Here is a 7,536-nt window from a genome sequence, read left to right on the forward strand (position 1 = left end):
ACGCATTAATTCAATCAGAGTTCTTCTTCTTCTTCTACTTCTTCGCCTCCTCCCTCCCCGGATATATCGGCGATGCCTCCTCCTCGGCTTTCGTTCGTGGCTCGTTAACCAATGGAAATGATCACTTTTTTTCTCCTTCCATCCCCTCCTCTTGCCCGACGATGATCTTATCGTGTAACAATTTGCTCGGATGGATATCGCGGGTAGGAATTATTGGCGGGGCTCGCGTACCGTGTTTTGCGCGCCTGGGTGTGACAAGGTATGCCGAGAATCGTAATCGCGGTTAGGTGCTTGTTTTGGCTTCGACACGGGATCGTTTGTAGAGAGAAATAATTCGAGGATCACCGGTTTGAAAGCTTCGTCGTGCGTGTAGGTATGTAGCATATCCGTACAATGTAATTGTATTAAATATAGACCTTTAATTTTTATTTACTTTTTATTCCACTCTTGGCCGAATGATCCGCGATGCAGCCTGTATCTTTGAGCTTCAGATTTGTTGAATATATAGACCAGGAGGTATAACTTTCTTTAATTCAGCTGATCAGTCTTAAATACAGTACCGAGTGAAAGATAGAGACTGGAGAATTCAACGTTTTCATCGTTCGCCTCGAAAATCAATGCTTCGAGAATAACGGACGATCGTTTAAGTTTCACATATTAAACGAGAATCTGTCGTATCTTAATCTACAAGCATAAGAGCGCGCCGGAAACACGTGGCCGAGCTGTCAGAGTGCCGAAAATCCTGCGGTGACAACCTTTCACGGGGCCGATCGTGTTTTGACAAGGACTTATTCGTCCCAGAAGGGATTTAAGTCTCGTCTATTCAAACACTTTGCCCGATTAATTCCCCTTTCTTCTTCTCACCTGCGGACGCTATTTCCAGAGACGATAACCGCGCGAGCTTCTTAATCCAGAGCAAAAGCGTCCCCCTAAATCGAGAGGTTGCATCGTTTCGGGTCTACGATTCTCTCGGGGAACACGCAAAGTGACAGCCTGCAACTTAAGGGCCGAGATCTTTACGAGCGAGGAAAACCCGTAATCCTCTTTGGAAGGAACAAACGTGTTATTCACGAACGTTTTCGACGTGCCAGCCCTCGCTAAGTGTTTACAGGGAAAAAGATGAGAGAAGCTGATTCGCCTTTACGCATCGAAATCTGAATCTCCATTCACTACGCCCCCGACCACCACCCCTTTTCCGTTTCCTTTCGACGAAAGGCAAATACCGTACTCGAGTATCGAGCCGTTATCCATTCGGAATTTTCGATCGTTCCGTTTGCATTCTACTCGAAGATTCGATGCTCAACGTGTGCGTTATTCCGGGTAATTTCACCTCTTTCGCGCGAAGAGTAATTTTATTCTTTCATTTTTCCATGGACGATCGAAGATTTGAAGATTGGACGTCTGGATAAATGTCAAAGTCGAATTAATCGTAAGAGAAGAAGTGAGTTATTTAAATAATTGAAGTGATAGAGCACTTTTAAGAATAATCTTCTGTAATGGAAAAATTACACATTTTACATTGTGCCGTTGCTAATTAATTTACAGCAATTCCTAATTCCCACATTATCCCGTGAAAATGAGAACCTACAATCAGCCGTGACTTTTTTTCCCCGAGGTACGAGAGAAAAGAAAAACGAAATCCAGTTATGGAGGGTTGAAAGAAGAACTTTCCAATTCCTCTTCCAAGTATTCGTTTGATCATGCATCTCCTTTGCCCAATCAAGATCACGGAAGCTGCTCAGGTTGGCAGCCTGGACGCTGCCTGTCGATGTATAGTAAACGGTGATTCGCATTCAAGGGGCATCGCCGGGACAGCGTACGAGATCACAGCTCGTGGCCACGCTGGGATCGTCCGAACACGGCGTGCCGTGGCCATCGAAAAACCGGGGAAAATCGTAGAAAACATTCCGTGCGCCTCGAGCGCCGTGTTTCGTGGTCCCGAACTGGTCGCGCAGCATACGAAAAAGGGGGCCCTCGGGGACGTACGGCGACTACTAATTATTCGGCCATGCAAACCGAAAAACGGACGGGCAGCGGGCAGCACGCGAAGTCGTGAAGGGACGAAGAAGGAAAGGCCAAGTTGCCAGGTATGTATGAAGAGTGGAAACAGAGACGGAAAACGGGGGGCCTGTCGAAGAGAGCAGAGAGAAGGAGAGAGAAAGAAGGAAAAACAGAGGAAAAGAAGGAGAGAGAAAGAGAGAGAAAGAACGAAAAAAAGAGAGAGAGACGTGGAAAGGGAGAAAGAACAAGGAACAACGCCAGCGAGCACACAGAGGCGTGTAAAGGGCGACGGAGAGGGGTGGAGAGCGGCGGGGAGGCAGAGGAGAGAGAGAGAGAGAAAAGAAAAAAAACGTGGGCGAACGGAGAGAATTTGCATGAAAATACAGAAAGTTTCGAAGAGCGTTTCCCTTGGCGGAGTTCAGTGGCGGTAGCACGGGCGCAGCGGGAAGCGGAGCTTGTACATACAGAGCGTTTCACGCGAGCCGCGACTGTGGGTCCACAAAGGCGTAGTAGGAGCTTTTCTGTGAACCGTTCTGCCGTTCCGATATGTATATAAGGCGGGAGAGAGAGTTTTTTAACGAGCACCACCGACCAGGGCGAACGACGACGCGCGGCTCCGCGCAACTCACTCGCTTCGTTTTACGCGCGACCGTGTACTACCGCTTTTGCCGTGGACGTGAAACGGTAATGGCGCCTCACCCGGTAGTAATATTACTTCCCCGTTGCCCTCACGACGTGTATTTCTGATCGAGCACGATCCACACACACCATTCCAACCCTGCCTGAGCCACACCGTGTGTATATTCCCGCGATTCTAGAAACGACGAAATCATTTCCTTGGGAATTAGCGTTGTTCACCGGGGGTAAACCACGAAACCTCGTCGTTTCAAGAGCTTGCTCTAATTTAGTCTCGTTACGATAATAACATGGAGAAGTTCAGTTAACCTGTGTGTGCATGTATCTGTGGTAACGTTTGCTAAAACGTCTGAAGGTAAATGTGAAACGAAGGGAGATACTGTGAGACAGTGGTGGGGGTATTCTCTTGGGCGACCTTGAGGTTACTTGATTTCAAACAGACTGTAGAACGGGGAAGACTTCATGCGACGCGCCAATTCTCGTGATAGATCGCTCTATCTACGTGTGATACGTTGCAGGAAATGAACAGTTCGGGTGTTTAACGCGTATTACGTGTGCAGGAGTGTAAGGATGCGTTGTATTATGTGAAACTGATAGAAATATAGATATCAAGAATGTAAATGAAAATAATTGGAAGGATAGAGGACCTGTTAAGGGTGCAAAGGAAAATAATACGAAGGACAGTGTTGAGCTGCTTAAAACGAAGAAAACCGATTCAAGAGTTTCTGCAACGTCCAAAAGCAAGGGAACAATGCCTTTGATACACATCTTCCATCAACACGGTGTCTATAATTTCTCGGTAACGAAGCGCGATTCGTGGAAGGTATAAAGCCGCGTAAAGGGTTCTGCTCACGGATATCTGTGTCTCTCTGATCTAGGAAAAAATGTGGAAGGGCGGAGGTTGTATGCGTTATGGAAGAGATATTGCCTTGGATACTTTTCGGGGAAAAAGTACACACGCACGCACAGAGGAAATGAGGTCGTTGACTATTGTACAAAGCTGATGGATCAGCAAACCAGTAATGGGGGGCTGATAAGCCGTCCAAGTCAATTTTAAAATGGACCAGAGACCCTCTCTCTCTCTCTCTCTGTACGTGATTTCGACGTGGAAATGAAACACGCAACGCGTGTATACGTTCCGTTCTTTGACGTTGCCGCGATCGAATTATATTTAGCACGGACGAGTAATATGTAATTTCCAAAAGTGGGTTTTTGCCCGTTGCAACGGTGATAAGTAGAAACGTTGTTCTGGATACACGAGCGTCTTTCCCGTGACAAAGTAAAAGGGTTGGAGACGGAAGACAAAGCGGAGGCTCTCGGGGACATCAAAGACAGAGGATAGTTGGAGAAGTTTAGCAACAGAAGCCCAGCCGCTCTCCTTTGGGACTGATTCCTCTCTCCTGGGCTCGTGTTTGTAAACATCGCGTAATTGAGTTGCAGATAATATTTCAATCTCTAAATGCACCGTGAACGCGTTGATCTCGATGGAGCGTGACTCGAAGGCGTAGAGTAATTGGGAAAGAAGAAACAAAAAGACACAGTGCGGGGGAAATGGCCACCGATGTTAAAACTCTAACGGCGATCGAAAGAGAAACGCGAGTACACGCCAGGAGATACACGTGACAGGAACGATCAATTTCAGATTTCCAAAGATAAACGCAGTAAAAATCCCCCGGCTTATATCGATTTCTCTGACAGGTTTCCACATATGTCACGGTAAATCCGTTACGTCAGATTAAACCCCGTTCAGGCTTCAGTTAGGAGTGCGTGCCGCCTAAAACTCGGTCTCTCTTTATCTCGCCTACCCAACGCTACGAAACGAGCGAGATAAAACGTATCGCACGAAGCACCCACGTCTCAAAATTTACACACGTTAGACGTTCCTAAATCTTGGAACTACTCGTCCGAACGTTTACAACGAAACTCAGGTACTTTCACCCATATCGCCAAATAAATCGCTATCGAAGTAAACCGTGTTCGAACGATCGAGTATAACCTACTCCGAGCCTTATCCAGCTACTAAACAGCATTCTCGATCTATCGAGATCGATCTATGAAGACATTTTGTCACGTTATTAGCCGCTACAAAACACCGGCTAGCCCTTCTCTCTTGCGACAGCCTGTAGATCAGCCGCGGTATCACCAAATAAATCGTAATTAGAAGAAACGCGTCGTCGAGCGTACACACGAGCCTTATCAGGCTTCCCCACGGCAACATTCCCGATCTAGCCGATACTCCACCGGCCGTCACGAGAGGCACCGTGTTTCCCAAGAAATTAGACACGCTCGATACATCCCAACTACTCGACGTCTTCGAACTTGGACGAAGAGGAGAGTTCGCCTCTTTTCCTATTGCAACAGGATCGAGGTAACTCCTTCCGCGAAGAGCATCCCAGTCTTTGCTCCGTTCGAATTGGATCATCGGAGGGGAGGACAGGTTGGCAATAAGGAGAGAGATACACGTAGGAAGACGAAGTTGTTTGGATTTAAGGAAAAAACGATTGCACGGCAGACGGATGGATACGAGAGAAGGGTGGAACGACGTGTGTAAGGAAGGAGACCGGAGCCAGCCATTTCCCATATATACTCCGCGAGTATAGAGGGTGGAATCGTGGCAGGAGCTGAGAGTAATACATACATTCATCCGTAGACAAGACGGATGTGGCGAGTACGCATAAAACTACAGACAGCTCTATTTTTTTCTTTCTTTCTCCTCTCTTGCACCATCCGTTTCATCTACATATTTATACATTCGCCGGGTTTTTCAATCTACGAGCGGGATCTTCCTGTTCGCGATCGACGACTGGCTGGGTGGTAATCAAGGTGGTAATCAAGCACGACGAGGGAAAGCACGCGAACGTTTCGGTCGTGTTAACACGCGTGTATTAAGCGTCGTAACGTTGAAAGGATACTTTCATGCGTAGGGGAAGAAAAAACTGGCCGCGATTGAAATAAACGTGGCGACGCGCGGCGTGGTATGTCGATCGGTAGACGGAGGCACTCTGCTTGGCAGGAATTAGCTCCCAGTTGTTGTCTCTCTCTTTATTCCATGCCACTGGCGAACGTGTCGCGTGCACGAGCACGGTAATTCAATGGAGTAGGTAAGTACACGGAGGGACATTCTTGGTCGTTTGCCCCGAACGCCACGGAGAGGACCGTGAAGATGGAGAAAGAGAGACATCGATTACCACGAACCACGTCGTAGGCCCGTTGGAATTTTCAGGACGCCTATGCCTAAGGCTGTCTGTCGTTTTCCGGTTCGATCTGTTCCTCTCGACTCTTAATAATACCGTCGCTCGCCGTGAAACAGAGAGAGGGAGAGACAAAGAAAAAGCTGTGGCACGAGGACAGAGGAAGGGAAAGATAGACATAGAGAAGAGCGTGGAGGAAAGGATCGAGCGCGGATTCCAGGGCAAAGAGGGCTGCGGACGGCTCGAATGGACGATATTACAGCCCCGGGCGGTAATTCGTATCGAGTTTTCCTTGCTGTCCGGCCAACTCGATCGGAAACGCGATCAGGATGGCGAAAGTAATTTTCGGACGAGCGAAACGTACTGTTGATGCCACGGGCTGATCTCTCGCGATAAAGAAAATGAAGCTGTGCAGGGTGTCGAGTGAGAAATTTATTCCACTACCTATTCCTTCGTTATTTCTCCTCTTCTCCGTCTTCTTTCCCGCCCTTAGAAGCACCGGGAACAATTCTCTTTGATCGAAATTGCCAATCTAGTCGTGACGTTAAGTCGTCTTTAGATAGAATGTCGGTCGAATGGTGGTCCGGAGTTTGAATCGCGAGGGCTAAGAATTTCTGTATAGATGTTCGATACAGAGAGGGGATCTTTCGTTTAGCAAGCAGTTAGGCTGTGAGTTAAGGTATCTAGATCGTCGAGGAAGGATCTCTTGCCGAGTTTCATGAATGAGAATGGCTGGATACTTATTCGATCGTAGATAGGACGGAATGTTTATGATAATGTGGGAAATGAAATTGATTCGGTGAAATTGACGGTTGGTTAACTGATCTTCCGATTTCTGAAGTAACCCAGGAAAACACGGGTAATGAGTTGAAAGAAGGCAGGAAGGAGAGGATAATTATAAGTACGTTAGGTTCTGTAATTATTTTCCTTATCCTATTAACAAGGTTATTTCTCAGACAGAAATCTCTCGGGTATGTAATTAAAAGTCAGTTGAAATTTCAATTTAAGTTACTTTGTTTTAATCCTCGCCACTGTAGATTTGTGCTAAAAGATTGGATTTTTAATTAACGGATTAAAGATCCTCGGGAAATCTTTCGTATTATTTCTACGACCATTATTATTAATATTCACTATTATTTCATTAAAGAACAAATTTTTCTCTGCATCAAATCATCAATTTCCGAAAGAATCGTCTCATTTATCGTCACCTGCATTTTTACTTATGATGTAAAACACGAAACACGAGATATGTCCAGATTTGTATAGTCGGTGGAAGAAATATCAATATATTCAGATTCAAGAAACCTGCGAAGACAAAGATTCCGTCTTCGATGTAGGTACTATTTCTTTCACCGACTATACGCAACTCGTACCAAGTCCGCCACCCACAGCTACCACCTTCCTCCCACCTCGTCTTCCATCCGTCGTCCTCAGACACCATTTTTATTACGCGGATCCGGCGAATTTTCAAGTTGGAATCGCCGGTGCGGCCGACGAGCGACATATTGGGTGATAGCCTGGCCGCGCTAATCGGAGGCATTCCCCGGCCGACAAATGGCAATTTAACGCTGTCGACCGTCTCGGTCGATATTCGAGCGACCCTTTGACCGTCGACGCTAATGCACGGCCGGCCCTTTATTTCCGGCTGTCACCCCGGCCCGACGATACGCTCGACGTCGTTCGTTCGGTCCGGAGCGGTCGGACGTGG

The sequence above is a fragment of the Habropoda laboriosa genome, unplaced genomic scaffold, assembly GCF_001263275.1.
Source record: "Habropoda laboriosa isolate 0110345459 unplaced genomic scaffold, ASM126327v1 scaffold186, whole genome shotgun sequence".
Lineage (NCBI taxonomy): Eukaryota > Metazoa > Arthropoda > Insecta > Hymenoptera > Apidae > Habropoda > Habropoda laboriosa.